The following is a 15628-nucleotide window of genomic DNA, read 5'->3' on the forward strand; positions in this document are numbered from 1 at the left end:
ATTCATATACCAAATAAAGCTGTTGTGTGTAGTTACTACGAAGCTTGACAGAATCAATTTGTAAAATTATTTTGATATGATAGCTACAATGATACTAATAAAATAAATGACATTATGACTCCAAATTTTGCTTGCACAAACGTAGGCCTTGTGAATCCTAGCTGGGCACTTGTTCAGATTATAGTTCTAATTGGTTTTTCTTTTATGGAGTATGGGAAAATACACTATGAAAACATAAATATAAACTTCACATTAAGTTTCAACAACATGAGCTGAACAATTTAGACTGTGAGTTATATAAGATATTCAGTTGTGGGCAGGTGTATATTTCAAAATGGACTTGGAGAAAAATGGTGAGTTTGTTACTGAGCGTTCACACAAACTAATGACGATATTTTGACAAGAAGAAAAAAAGATCTAGGGAAATAAAGCAATCACAATCTAGCATAGGAGTGTGACTTAGCTCTATCACTAGAGATTGAACATTACAACCAATAGAACAGAATGCAACTGAATAGAAGAAAGTGCATATTTATAGTCGGAATGACTTGTTGACAGACCCTAAACTCCTTGTCATTAAAATCTCCTAAGTAGAAACTGTCATTTATTTTTTACATCAGCGATATACATTTTCCTACACCCTAACAGGAAAGAAGGAATAGGCCACTTTCTAGAGCCTGTCCAGAATAATTTCCCCGCAAACAAAATTGCATTATCTCCGATCCATTTTTACATGTACATTGTCTGGTTCTGGGTTTTCAACTCTCTCCATTATAAACTCTCTCAGTCCCACCACACCTACTGAGTGAATGGTTTCCTCAAGAATTTAATACTGTCTAGCATTTGGGTATGTTTTCTCCACAAGTTAAATCATTAAAAAGCAAGTAAGTGTTTGAAGCAAACAAAGCAGGTTTATTAGAAAGCGAAAGAAACAGCAAACGCAATAGTGAAAGAAACAGCAAAAGGACATCCTTCTGCAAGGAGGGCACCGCAGAGGCATCGCGCCTAGACTCTCTCTATATAGCGTCCCTTGCCTCCTCCCACTTGGGGCATGCTCTTGATCCAATTGGTCGAGAGGAAGACATATACTGCGAGGAGTCGTATGATTGGTTCTCCTATGTCCACATGGGTCTTGCGGAGTCGTTGAATCTGGTACCGGACAGATACCATCTTCTTAGGTGGAGAGGCCTAATGGCCCCACACTGTAAGTGCTGCCCTCTTCCTGTGTCAGTACTAGCCCAAGATCTTGCAGTTTAGCTCTGGTGCAAATACAAAAGAAAAATATCTTGAAATTTGCTTTTCTAAACTAAATTTATCGGTCTACCAAGTTCCTCATGAAACAATATTGCAGGGAAACTATATAGATTTATTTAACTGAAATGGGACATAATTTGTGCAAGATGATATCCTCTTTCCATCTCTCTATCATTTTCCACTAATTCTTTTCTTTTTTGCCTGGGGCCAATATTATCATTTCCTAAAGTGTATATGTGTGTGTATGTGTGTGTGTGTGTGTGTGTGTGTGTGTGGTGTGTGTGTGTGTGTCGTTCTGTCTGTCTGTCTCTGTCTGTCTGTCTGTGTATGCTGTATAAGAACAGGACACTACCCTTTGTGGGGGAGCGGTGAAGAGGGAAAAACAAGAAAAGACATAGCATTTCGAAAAGAAATGTACTCATGGCAGGGATTTGGGCCTAGTGGTAGAGTGCTTGCGTAGCATGCAGGAAGACCCAGGTTCGATTCCTCAGTACCACATACATAGAAAAAGCCAGAAGTGGTGCGGTGGCTCACGGTAGAACACTAGCTTTGAGGAAAGTCCAGGGACAGTGCTCAGGCCTGAACTCAAGCCCAGGACTGGCAAAAAAAAGAAAGAAAAAAAGAAATGTACTCATTACCAGTCTTATGTAACTGTAACTCCTCTGCACATCGCCTTTGCAATAACAAAAAATAATAATAAAAAAAAGACACACAGTACCTTGATGAGTATTAGGATCTAAACATATAATATGGCTGTGTCTTTCATTGTGCTTAAAGACCAACAAGAAAGCAGATTATAACCCGAGTAGACAGCAAGAGAGGAGAGAGCAGAATGTATGAAATGCTTGGATTGATGAGTTGAGATGTAAGAGAAGAAGCCCCCTAATGAGGTAAATTGGAGGTTCATTCCTGGAAGCAACAGAAGGAAGAAGAAAAAAGCCAGGGAAGATGCCCCTGGCTGAGAAAACCCAGAGGTTTTATGCAGACCCAGCTGAACAGGATGCCTTCTCTGTTTTGCCTGCATTAGAGCTTAAACAGTTCATGTTCTGTTTAAAAGGATAATAGAGGCTGAGAGGTGAGCTTCCTTGATTTGAATCCTTACCTATTACATTAACGAATTCACATTTTATCTGATTTTTCCTAGGGAAATGAGGCTTGGCCAGGAAAAAAAAAAAAGTAAACTGAAACTGGCATTTCCCTAGACGTTGTGGCTGTTTCTTTGGACAGAGCAGGTGTTTGAGAGCTTGGAAAGGATCCCAGACATTCTGCATCCCAAGAGGTCAGTACGTGGGGCTGTGGTAGGTCCCCTGAGATCTATGGCCACCCTAGGAAGTACACCTTAAAACTCTGGGTACCCAAAAGGCCTCCTGGCTGTGCATTGGGGTCCAATTCAGTTCTAAGGGCGCTGACTCGGAGCGGGGATGGGAGGAGGACAATCATCTCAGACAAGGGCACTCTGGGGACACATTGCCACAATTGAAGCTAATGCTGTCCTTGGCAGAACCGTGCCAGGCAGGAAGTCGTGTGGGTCACCGCAGAGGCCCAGCGCGGGCACAGCTGTGCTGCGTTCCCCTTGCCTGCAAAGCCGTGACGAAGGAAACACTCTACACGCAGCCGAAGAATGATGCCTGATTGCTTGGGGAACAGAGCGGCAACAAAACACGCGGGAGATATTTTTAGGTTCTTGGCCTTTGAGGAATGATCCGGAGTAGTTCTGCGACGTTATTTTCTGGGAAATGCTAACCTTGCAATTCAGAGTCTGAAAATGCCTATCCTTTAGAAGGAAACCAGGGCATCTGTTTTCCAGACTTTGGTTAGATCCAGAAGCTTCTCGGCTTGGAGTGTCTCTTTCTTTCACCTTGCTTCCCTTGTCCTTATTTTCCCAGCAGAGAAACTAAGAGAAATGAAGAAAATCTATTAGTTTTTATATTATAAGCAGTAAAGGAGAGATCCAAGTTGGTTGTGGACCTCTCTCTCTCTCTCTCTCTCTCTCTCTCTCTCTCTCTCTCTCTCTGTCTCTCTCCCTCCCTCCCTCCCTCCCTCCCTCCCTCCCTCCCTCCCTCCCTCCCTCTCCCTCTCCCTCTCCCTCTCCCTCTCCCTCTCCCTCTCTCTCTCTCTCTCTCTCTCTCTCTCTCTCTCTCTCTCTCTCTCTCTCTCTCTCTCTCGAATTTTAGGGCCTTGAGCCTTTCCTTAGCCCTTTTGTTCAAGGTTGGCACTCTACACCTGCACTTCCAGCTTTTTAATTGAGATAACAGTCTCAAAGATTTATCTGCCCATACTGGCTTTGAACCACCATTCCCAGATTACAGGACCAAGCCATAGGATCCTGGTCCTATTCTCATATCTGGTTATGCCTTTTTTACATGAAGAAGCACATAGAAGAATAACTGTCTCCTTCCAAGCCCTCTCTCTAAATAATCTGCATCCCCTCCATGCAGAAAAATAATGTCAGTCACCAGTTCTGTTATACTGGCCTAAGAAATGTATGCACTTCCCACATTCCTTAGACTACCCAGTTGAATCTGCAGCTGAAGCACTAAATCTACAAATAGCATCTTCCACAAACTGTTTTATTAAAATATTTCCCTAACTCAGTTTTCTAGCACATCTCCTTTTCCTGATCAGAGATCACTGACAGGTTTTCCAATCCTTATTCAGTTTATACGCCATACCTCCAAAGGTATTTACCATTCAGAGCAGTAAGGGCTGCTAGTGTGTTCCATTCTCAACTTAGCTTTTCCTTCTTTCTTTTTGATCAGCTTACAAATCATCCCCCTTCCCACCGTTTTTCATGAGAAACTAGAAAAAGGAGTAAGAAAGTGATTACTGTGTTGTCTTTGTTGGTCCCAAATCTGTGCCTCTGCTTTGCACTGGTAAGTACTGTGAAGGAAGTACCTCAAAATCCCCGTAGCAACATAGTACCCGGTCCATCTCATATGCTGCATCAGAAGTTCACTGAATGGAGCCAGGTGTTCTGTCCCTAAATTAGGCAAACACATCCGTGTTGATCCTTAGTGAGCCACCTATCCCCTCCAGAGTGAACAGAACCTGTGGCCGGCCCCCAACCAATAGAAGGTAGCAAAAGTGATGGGACACCACTGATGGGGATTGTGTTACCACCCATGGCAAAATTAAAGGTGACAGTACAGACAAGAGGAGTACCATATCTGTCCAAGTTTGTATTGGAACACTTTGCTTATTTGATGATCTTCTCACCTTTCATAGCACTGAGATTGGAATAGGATCTGTGTGCTTGTGATCAGGGTAGTGTTTTGTAGTTAGATTATTCCATTACAATACGACAAAATCAATGTTGGTGACAAAGGTAGATGGAACAAGACAAAAGAATGTGAAGTGTGGGTCAGGCACCCAGGTGGCAGACTGTAGGACTGAGTTGTTCAACATGTGTCAATGGGACACAAAATTCTGCTGTTCCATATGTAACTGTTTTAGAAACAACCTGTACAGAACTCTGTAGAACTATGAAAACAAACAAAAATTCTTCATAACTAGACATAAAGAATTTCACTTACTAGTTTTTAAAAAATGTGCCAGAAAGTATTGTTGGAGCTGTGTTTGGAGTAGACACATTAGTATTAAAAGAAGTGCATCAAAAGCCCAAACTGCTCTTCCAGAAATACAAGTAATTATTGACTATAAGAAACATCCCATTGAAGCCAGCTACTTTTGTAATTGCAATAAAACTATGTGTTCATTGTGGCCTTGGCTTTTCCTCTCAATGTGATAGTTCTCTTTCCCTTCAATCAGCTGCTAGATATTTCACCAGTCTTGTTTCCTGTTATATAGGAAGCTTAGTCTTCTAAAACTGATGGGCAATTCCTCCACTAAGACCTACTGATCTTCTCGAGATCTTTGGTTTAACTGATTGCAACAGTATTGCTGACCTCGGATCTGAAAACTCTTATTATTCTAAAACAGTTCCTCCTCTGAGTATTTCAAATCTACTCACCACTTCTGATGATTCTGAGAACTAAATGTTTTTCAACTTCCTTACTCTTTTTGTTTGTTCATGATCCCTCCTTTTGATGAGGGATCATTTTTCACCTAAGAGACAGTTTTCAGTCATAGAGCTCTTCAATGATCTCTCTTTCCACACTCTTTTCTTCCTTGGTGTCTACCATACCACAACCAAAAATGACATTTAAGAATACAAATTTATTCATGCCACTGTCGAATGTTACACTACTTGTATATAGCATATAAAAGGAGTGACCATTTTTCTGTGTTAACTTGATAATGGCCCTTTGTTTCAGCAGTTATTTGATAATTTCTCTTACTATCAAAAATGCTTCATTCAGGGCAACACATTATTGGAAAACCTTATTAATAACATCCTTCATGATCTATTTTGAACTCACCAGACAGATGATGCATAGTGAGTGAGTACCTTCTCTTCACCCTTATTTAAGACCATATCCCAGCTGATCACATTTGGCTTGGAGCTTCTTGTGGCCTGTCTGGAGTTCTTTGAACATATATGAATAGGACAGCATGGTTAAGGTAGAAACCACTCCACAGTGATCTCTGCTATCCCAGAGCCTAGGAGAGAACAAGAGCGCCCAGTGTATCATTTACTGACACTGTCACATCTTGCGTTGGAGCTCTTCAGACACTTTATTCCTTATTCTAAAGTTTTTGCACGTATTTCTTTTGGGGGAGAAAGGATCTGGTTGTGTAGGTTAGGCATTAGGCTGCTTTATACTAATGGTCTTCCTGTCTCAGTCTCCTGAGCTTTGGGGTCACAGATGTACCCCTACCATGCCTCAGTGATCACATTCTTGCATCTTCGAAGTAAATAAATGGCGTGTATTCCATAAACAGGGTTGATGTGTTTCTATATTGTTAACACTCAAGATTAATGTGCTAGATGAGGCTTGTTATATCTATTAACTATTATTCATGGTAGTTAAAACTGGCAAGAATTAGTCTTTACAACAACTTTTAGCAAATAGAATGACTTATTTGATGATCATCCAAAACTCAGTTCTTTGTAAGAACTACCCAGTTTCATTGAGGTCAGAGAAAGTGGTTTTATTTTATTTTTTTTTTTACACACACCAAGGCGTCTTACATGTTCTTAACACTCCATGCAGCGCCTAACAGCAGTGATAATTAGGCTTCTCTATTTGTGCTCATTAACCAGAACTAAAGATGTATATACCAGTAAAGTACAATGATTCCTCTTATTTGAATATTTACAGTCCTGACAACTCTGAAGGCATATTATGTAGTGTTAATCAAATGAGATTCACATTCATCTCACAAGGAGAGAATACAAATTTCAAGTAAAAATTAGAACACACAAGCAATTTAACCTCAAAAACAGCGATAACTTGTTCCATATAAATGGAGTTACCTGAATATGTGATACATCTAATGTATATATATACATACATATGTATTATTTAGCTGTGTAAATATTAAATGTAATCCTTTGTATGATTGTTGGTAGGCTTTAAATCTTAGTGATGTCTGAAAGCATTTCCTAACCTCTTCAATAGTATTATTTATGGTCATCAAATAAAATTTTCTAATCATGCCTCCATTCTTAGCTGCTCAGAAAGATGATATCCAGAGGATCATGTTTCAAAGCCAGCTTGAATAGAAAAGTCTGCTAGACTCCATCTCCAAAATAATCAGTAAAAATCGAAGCCTCCACAACCAATCATGGGAAGACTTTGAGAGTTGGCTTGGTATATTGATGGGATGAAGAAAGATCCTAAATTGATCCTAAAACCTAGTGGCAAATGAATGAAAGGTAGAGCCCTTGATTGAGCTAGGTCACCTGGAAAGGAAGTAGTTTGTAGATGTGATGGTTGAGCTTGAAGGTGGAAGGGAACACTTCAGTTGCCGATTAGACAAATGTCTATAGAGACCTAAAATTCAGAGTAGAAAGTAGAATAGAGTTGGTGATTTAGGCTTCCCAGTTCCTTGCTGAAGTTGTGGGAGCTGACATGGATGACTTTAAGAAAATGATGTAGAATTGAATAAGGGTTAAATGCTCAGATAGAAGCCCATGAAATCCTTCATTTGGGGGATGAAATTCGAGCAAGTACTGGAAAGGATGCTAAAGATGAATAGACAGTAGTAAGAGGGTATTACAGTGGATGCGAAATCCGAAAAAAAAAAAAACCCAAAAAACTAAGGTAAAAGACTATTTTAAAGCAATGGAAGTACTCAGGAATAAACAGAAAAGTTAAATAAGGTTTGGATCTGGAAGTAACTCCTAAGGATGGCAGTTTGAAGCTAAGCTTAGCAGGAGAGAACACGAGATTCGTGTCCAGTTAATCACCGAAAACAAAACGGAAGTGGAGCTACGCTGTGGCTCAAGAGGTAGATTATGCCTTCAGTAGAAAATCTCAGGGATAGCATACTCACCTGGGTTCAAGCTCCAGTACCAGCATTTTAAATAAATAAATAAATAAATAAATAAATAAATAAAGGCATGATGTCCCACACATAAAGACATTTATATTTGCCTGATGTCTCCCACTGATAGAACCTAAGTTACAAAAGTTAAACGGTCTTTGAATCTAAGCCCTTCTCTCTCCCCTGTACTGTATCATCTCTCTGTCAGCTTCATGCTACTAACCCAAACATGTTTTGTCCCATCTACAAAACATCTGCCAGCTGTGTCCTCTAACAGAAATCAAGGTTAGGCACTTCAACTCCTAGAGGAAAAGAATTGTGCTAACTCAGAGATTATTCAACATATACATATATATAGAATACCAATTTGCCCAGAGTAATAGTCTCAGAGTGATAAGCTCACTTGTAACATACAGTAATTAAAAATCAGCTTGTAGTGTCCTGGTTCCCACTGATTTTCATCTGCCTCTGCAACAGAAGCTTGACCCTGGGGAAGTAAGAAGCATTTCTGCCAGGAGCTATAAACCAAATCCACACATACCACCATGGAACACCTATTTCATCTCTTTGTCCCTATGGTGGTGATTTATGCGAGAGGACCAAAGCTGTCATCAAGATACCAGAAAGAAGGGAGAATAATATTTGATGGTTAGGAATGAAGTCATAACCAAGATTGTAATTTCTTTTACCAGAAAATCTATTTTACTCTCCACTTTCTAGGTGAACAACTTGACAAATGCATTCAGCCATTCTTCCCTTTGTTTCTCAGGTTTCCAGTAAAATCTTGGGTAGCTTGAGTGTTCAGAGAGCTTGGCCAGCTTAATAAATTAATGAAATTCTTCACATTCACTCATGTAAAAATCAGTGTCAGTTAAGATATTATTTTTACTTCTGGTCTTAAAATGTTTCCCTAATCGTTAGAGGGCAACAGTTACTCAATCCTGCAATTCCAGCTACTGAGGAGGCTGAGGTCTGGACAGCTAAGGTTTGAAGCCAGCCCAGGCAGAAAAATCTGTGAGACTCTATCTCCAATTAACAAGCAAAATGAAAATCTGAGGGGTGTGGCTCAAATGCTAAAACACCTGCCTTAAGTCCAAGGCTCTAGGTTCAAACCACTGCATCAAATAAACCAAAGAGAAAAAAAGATAGTTTCCCATATTATCTATTGCTAATTGAGAGAGGATATTTTATTGTACTTAAAGTGGTGGTTAGCTAGAAATCAATTCCTTGATAAGAAAATAATTTTTAGCTTAAATAAGGTAAAATAAAATTACCTACTAGCTAAGGCAATGTCATCTGAGAAATCCAGCAAGAGCTATAAAATGTTCCTTCTGAAGGTAATCAAGATCTCACATCCCTTCTGTTCAGTTTGATAACTGGTAGTTAGTTGTAACTATTCAGTTATTTAGTATATGACTAGGCCAAATGGAGATTTGGTCTAGACATTTAATATAAACCTGATTTTTGAAGATTTAGTAAAACTAACAAAGTTGGTCAGATAGATGGCTCACATCTATAATCCTAGCTATTTAAGAGACCATGATCTGAGGACTGTAGTTTAAAGTCAGTCGTGGCAAGAAAGTCCGTGAGACATTTATCTCCAATTAAGTAGCAAAAGCCAAATGTGGAGCCATAGGGCTCAAGTGGAAGGGTGCTAGCCTTGAGAAAAAGAAGCCCAGAGATAGTGGGCTAGTACTGGCATGTATACACAGATGTGTGCTTGCACGCACACACACACACACACACACACACACAGTCATCACACATGTGGTTGTGGTTTGTGGATCTTATTATATTGGTCTTAAAGAGTGATGTCTTACAAGTAGCTTTTAGTCTATAGTAAATAAAGGAGAAAAATGGGTTAAAATGCAAGTAGACCCTCTCCAAATTTAATATGGAGAACATTCTATAAAAATTATACAAGAGATATGGTGACAAAACACTGCTGATTCACATAACTAATCTGAGCATAAGAAGACTAGAAGCTATCCTAGTAATCTTTATCAAAGATATCACATCCTTGCACGTACTGAGAAGTTCAGGTGAGGTAGTTTTCACAGCAATACTTAGTCAACAAGGAAATTATCTCTCCATTTTTTTCTTTTTTTCATATATTTTTATTGTAATTAATAGAAGGGTTACATGATATTTGCCAGATAGAAGGTGCATTAATTTACATACATTGATACCCTTTCACATGTCTTGGTCCCCATTTCCCTCTCCCCCACCCCCACCCCTCGTCTTGTTTTCCCCCCTTCCCTATCCAATTTCAAATAACCAAATACAAATATATCCAATATATAAGGTAATAAAGTGAGATACTGTAACAATATGAGATAACCAAGGGATGGCAAAAGAGATGAGAGATAACATAGTACCTTAAGGACAACAATCATTCATTATATGGCTTATGTTTCTATATCCTAGATATCTTTTCATTTAGCGTCATACTGTATGGCCTTATGTGTCAAGGATTTGCTCTATTGCAAATCTCTGCTAGGAGAGCCCAAGGTTTCTATTGATGATGACAAATGAGGGAAACCATTGAGCCTAAGTTCCTTTGAGTCTGGCTTACTTCACTTAATATGATTTTTTTCTAAGTCTTTCCATTTCCTAACAAATGGGGCGATGTCATTCTTTCTGACAGCAGCATAGAATTCCATTGTGTACAAATACCACATCTTGTTGATCCATTCATCAACTGAGGGACATCTAAGTTGGTTCCATATCTTTGGTATGGTAAATAGTGCTGCAATGAACATTGTTGTGCTGGTGGATTTAATATGTCCTTCTTTCTGGATGATTGGGTAAATGCCAAGTAGTGGAATTGCTAGGTCATAAGGGAGCTCTATGTTTAGTCTTTTGAGGAACTGCCATACTGCTTTCCATAGTGGCTGAACGAGTTTGCACTCCCACCAACAGTGTAGTAGTGATCCTTCCTGGCCACATCCCCTCCAGCATCTGTTGTTCTTAGTTTTCTTGATCCTGGCCATTCTAACTGGAGTGAGGTGGAATCTTAGAGTTGTTTTGATTTGCATTTCTTTTATGACCAGAGATGTTGAGCATTTCTTCATGTGTCTATAAGCCATTTTTGTTTCTTCTTCAGAGAAGACTCTCTTTAAGTCTTTGGCCCATCTTTTAATGGGATGGTTGTTACTTTGGAGATTAGTTTTGGATTGATTCAATTTTTTTGTTATCTCTCCATTTTTATTTTGTCAGTCATGGGACTTGAACTCTGGGCCTGGCTGCTATCCCAGAGCCATAGCGCCATTTCTAGTTTTCTGGCAGTTAATTGGAGATAAGAGTCTCACAGACTTTCATGTCTGGGCTGGATATGAATCTGTGATCCTTAGATCTCAGCCTCCTGAGTAGCTAGGAGTGACCCACCAGCACCAAGCAATACTTCTCTTTATCTCTAACACTTTATGGACAAGCAATTTAACTATCAATGCTATGTATAACAACTAACCTGGATTCTCCAATAAATAAATAAAATAAGACAATCAGTAACTGTTTTGGAGCAAAAGATTCATTCTTTTTTTGTAAAGGTGATATACAGAGGGGTTACAGGTACTTGTCAGGTAATTAATGCATTTCTTTTTTTTTTTTTGGTGCCAGTCCTAGGGCTTGAACTCAAGGCCTGAGAACTGTCCTTGGGTTTTTTCCTCAAGGCTAGCACTCTGCCACTTGAGCCACAGCACTATTTCTGGCTTTTTCCCATGTATGTGGTGCCAAGGAATTGAACCTGGGTCTTTGTGCATGCTAGGCAAGCACTCTACCACTAGGCCAAACTCTCAGCCCAGTGCATTTCTTTTTTAACTATTATTTCCTCCCTCATTTTCTCCCAGCTTTTTTTTCTGTCCTGATCCCCTCACCCATCCAAGTTGTATAATTCATTGACAACATAGTGCCTAGTGATTACTACTACTGAATTAATTCACCCTGTGTCCCAACATCTTTGTGTTTCCTCTTCCCTTCCAAATCAGGTTAACTTCCAACAAGGCAAAAGGGTACAGAAATCAAAAACAGTGACAAAAGGGGAAAAAATCATAAACAATATAATGTATAACAAAAATAATACCTTATTTCTCTTTCTTGGAGTTCATTTCAATAAGCACCATTTCATCTAATCATATGAAATGAGTGATTGAACTATTGTGACCATCTTCTAAGAACATTTTTGATCTCCCTGTGTGAATGTTTAAAACTCTGTGTAATTTTTTATGCAGGTGTAATTTTTGTCTTTTACAAATCCATTAGATTTACCTAAAATTTATACACACATTCTAATGATTACAAATGAGGGAATCCATGAAGCCCATTTCTTTGGGAGTGCCTTACTTCACTTAATGTAATTTTTTTTCAAGTCTTTCTTCTTAATAGACACATGAAGAAATGCTCGACATCGCTGGCCATAAAAGAAATGCAAATCAAAACAACTCTAAGATTCCACCTCACTCCAGTTAGAATGGCCAGGATCAGAAAAACTAATCACAACAGATGCTGGAGGGGATGTGGCCAGGAGGGATCACTACTACACTGTTGGTGGGAGTGCAAACTCGTTCAACCACTATGGAAAGAAGTATGGCAGTTCCTCAAAAGACTAAACATAGAACTCCCCTATGACCCAGCAATTCCACTACTTGGCATTTACCCAATCATCCAGAAACAAAGACTAAATCCACCAGCACAACAATGTTCATTGCAGCACTATTTACCATAGCAAAGATATGGAACCAACCCAGATGTCCCTCAGTTGATGAGTGGATCAACAAGATGTGGTATTTGTACACAATGGAATTCTATGCTGCTGTCAGAAAGAACGACATTGCCCCATTTGTAAGGAAATGGAAAGACTTAGAAAAAAATCATATTAAGTGAAGTAAGCCAGACTCAAAGGAACATAGGCCCAATAGTCTCCCTCATTTGTCATAATCAGTAAAAACCTTGGCCTCTCCTAGCAGAGATTTACAATAGAACAAAATCTAGAGACATTAGGCCAAATAGTACGACACTAAATGTAAGGACCTCCATGATAAGGAAACAAAAGCCATATAATGAGTCGCTGTTGTCCTTAATGTACTATGTTATCTCTCATCTCTTTTGCCATCCCTTGATTATCTCATATTGTTACAATTTTTCACCTTGTTATCTGATACATTTTATATGTGCTTAACTGGTTATGTGAAATTGGATAGGGAAGGGGGGAAATCAAGATAAGCGAGGGGAGGGTGGGAGGGAAATGGGGACCATGTCGTGAGAAAGGGTATCAATGTTTGTGAAGTTATGCACCTTCTATCTGGTGAAGATAATGTAACCCTTCTATTAATCACAATAAAAATATGAATAAAACAGGGCAATGTCATTTCTTTCTGATGGCAGCATAGAATTCCATTGCGTATATACACCACATTTTTTTGATCCATTCATCCAGTGAGGAGCATCTGGGGTTGATTCTATATCTTATCTATGGCAAACAATGCTTCAATAAACATGGTTGTGTTCCTGGCTTTATTGTGGGGTTGGTTTGGGATCATTTGAGTAAATGCCCAGGAGTGGGATTGCTGGGTCCTAGAAGAGTTCTATATTTAATCTTTTGAGGAACATGCATATTGCTTCCCAGAGTGGTTGAACAAATTTATCAACAGTGTAGTAGTATTCTCTTTTGGCCACATCCCCACCAGCATCTGTTATTGCTAGTTTTCTTGATAAATAAGATTTCTGAGATGAGGTGAAATGTAAGTGTTGTCTTGATTTGAATTTCTTTTATGACCAAAGATGTACAGTTCTTATGTGTCTATTGGCTACTCGTAGTTCTTCTTCAGAGAAGACTCTCTTGGAGTTTTTTGCCCATTTATTAATTGAATTGTTGTTTTCTTGAGGATTTGATTTTGAGAGGTTTAATTTGTTGAGCTCTAAGTATATTTAGATATGAATCTCTTGTCTCATTCTTAGCTAATAAAGATCTTGTCCCATTCTGTGGGCTTTCTATTTATCTGAAGCAAAAGACTTCTAAGTGGAGTAAGTGAACTTTGGATCCCAAGTTGTGAGGAAGGCAGGACAACTCTTAGAATTTGTTCTTCTGAAGTAACTAGAATTTAGGAAATAAAAGTGATGCACTATTTTTTGGCCAGGCTCTACATTCAAAATCTATGAACTGACAAGATGCCTTACTTCATAGAGTTGTTAGGAATATTAGGCTGTTAGGGTTTTGGTGTTATTAGAGTTAGGGCTGCTAGGGCTGTTGGAGTTAGAATAAAATTTTTAGTTCATGTAAAAGCAGATCACTTAGCCACTTAGTTTTTAGTTTTACTGTCCATGGGACCCTAAAGTGATATATGCAGCAAGTATAATTTCTAAATACATGTAAATAGTAGTAAGTAAAAATAGTGTAGTCTGAAAGATACCGGAGGGGGCCGGGAGTTTGGCCTAGTGGTTAAAGTGCTTGCCTAGCATGCATGAAGACCCGGGTTCGATTCCTCAGTACCACATATGTAGAAAAAAGCTGGAAGTGGTGCTGAGGCTCAAGTGGTAGAGCTGTAGCCTTGAGAAAGTCCAAGGACAGTGCTCAGGCCCTGAGCTCAAGCCCAGGATTGGCAATAAATAAATAAATAAATAAATAAATAAATAAATAAATAAAAGATACCTGAGTTAACCACCTCAGGCAACTATATAGAGTAATGGATAAGAGAGAATTTGACTGACTTCAGACCAGGAAAAGCCAAGCATTTAAATAGGAAAATATTCTTTATCAGGGCAATGGTCCTTATTGTTTATCCACCATGTAGGAGCATTTTTGAAAGTGTTAAAATGATATATACACTGTATTTAATCTCCTTGGATTTCATTTTCTTTTTTTGTTTTTAAGAAACATCTTTCCAATCAAAAAGCAATTCAAAAAGCAAAGTTACCTTGTGTTTGGTTAGTGCTTAAAATGCACTTTCTGATGGAATCATTTGTGCTCTTGGCTCTGAGAGGGGATACAAGGCATAAAATCTAAAACCTTAGTCATAGGTACAGAAGGAGCCTTTTAAGATGAACTCTCTTTTTCTATGTCGAGTTCTGTGGGGCGGCGGGGGGGAACCTCTGGATTTGCATTGCCCTAGAGAAATTTAACTGAAAATAAAGAGTCAGAGGGGGTGTGTGTAATGACTAGCAAGGAGTAGAGAAAGGAGAGCTGGTACTACTGAAAACAACACCTGACACAGCTCAGCCTGCTTCTGGGTATACTAACACTTGTCTACTCACGGTGCTATTGGCACTGAGCTCAGAGTCCAACCAGAACATGGAGGGTATTGAGCTTTTCTACAGTTTAAGGATGCAGTGTACTTACTAGAGGAAGAAAGAGAATAGTGCAAAGGTTCCTTCTAGTTTTATCCTTTAAAGTTTCCTGGTGACTGTCACACAGTTCAATGCTTTTGGAGACAAAAATGCCTAAAATAGGTCACTTTTTCTTCTGTAAAGTGTTTAGTTCGCACCTGACAAGATCATTTTTTCACTTTAAAACAGTCTTTAAGGCACAGGCATTGAAGAGATGATGTTCTATGATTTGGGGGAGGGGCTGATATAAGGGGATTTCCTGATATGATTGTTTTCAATCTGGATATTTTCTTTTGGCATGTTAAAAGTATGAACAATGTTTTAGGTAAAATATTGATGCCATTTAGGGGAAAGGATTCATTTTCTCTGTTGTATTAAATGGCAAGGAAGTATTTAAGGTAAACAGTTCAGTTTATCTGAAAATGAAAGGAAATCCATGAAGGAAAACAGCTCCCAATGTATCTGGTGCGGGGTCCCAAAGAGGAGTCCAAGTGAGTTCTCTTAGAGAGTACCTCTCATATCACCTCTCTTGGATTTTGCACTGATTGCTTCATAGCCTGAGAAAGTGTGGCCCCGGCTATTTTCATTGTTTGAGCAGGCACCCAGGCCATTATGGGAGGAAGAAACATTTGAATTGGAGTGCAATGCACTATGGGAACAAGAA

General features: G+C 39.1%; 1 long non-coding RNA gene across 1 annotated transcript; it reads right to left on the reverse strand.

The window, feature by feature from the left end:
• Window positions 1-946: 946 nt before the first annotated feature.
• On the reverse strand, window positions 947-5807 carry LOC150049896 (uncharacterized). The gene is made up of 4 exons (XR_016538901.1): window positions 5634-5807; window positions 3927-4053; window positions 2999-3148; window positions 947-1259 (listed from the first exon to the last, which is right to left on the reverse strand). It is a non-coding gene; the product is annotated as an uncharacterized LOC150049896 (long non-coding RNA).
• Between the last annotated feature and the right edge of the window lie 9821 nt (window positions 5808-15628).

Source organism: Megascapheus bottae, chromosome 19, assembly GCF_031878675.1.
Source record: "Megascapheus bottae isolate mThoBot1 chromosome 19, mThoBot2.hap1, whole genome shotgun sequence".
In the NCBI taxonomy this organism is placed as follows: domain Eukaryota; kingdom Metazoa; phylum Chordata; class Mammalia; order Rodentia; family Geomyidae; genus Megascapheus; species Megascapheus bottae.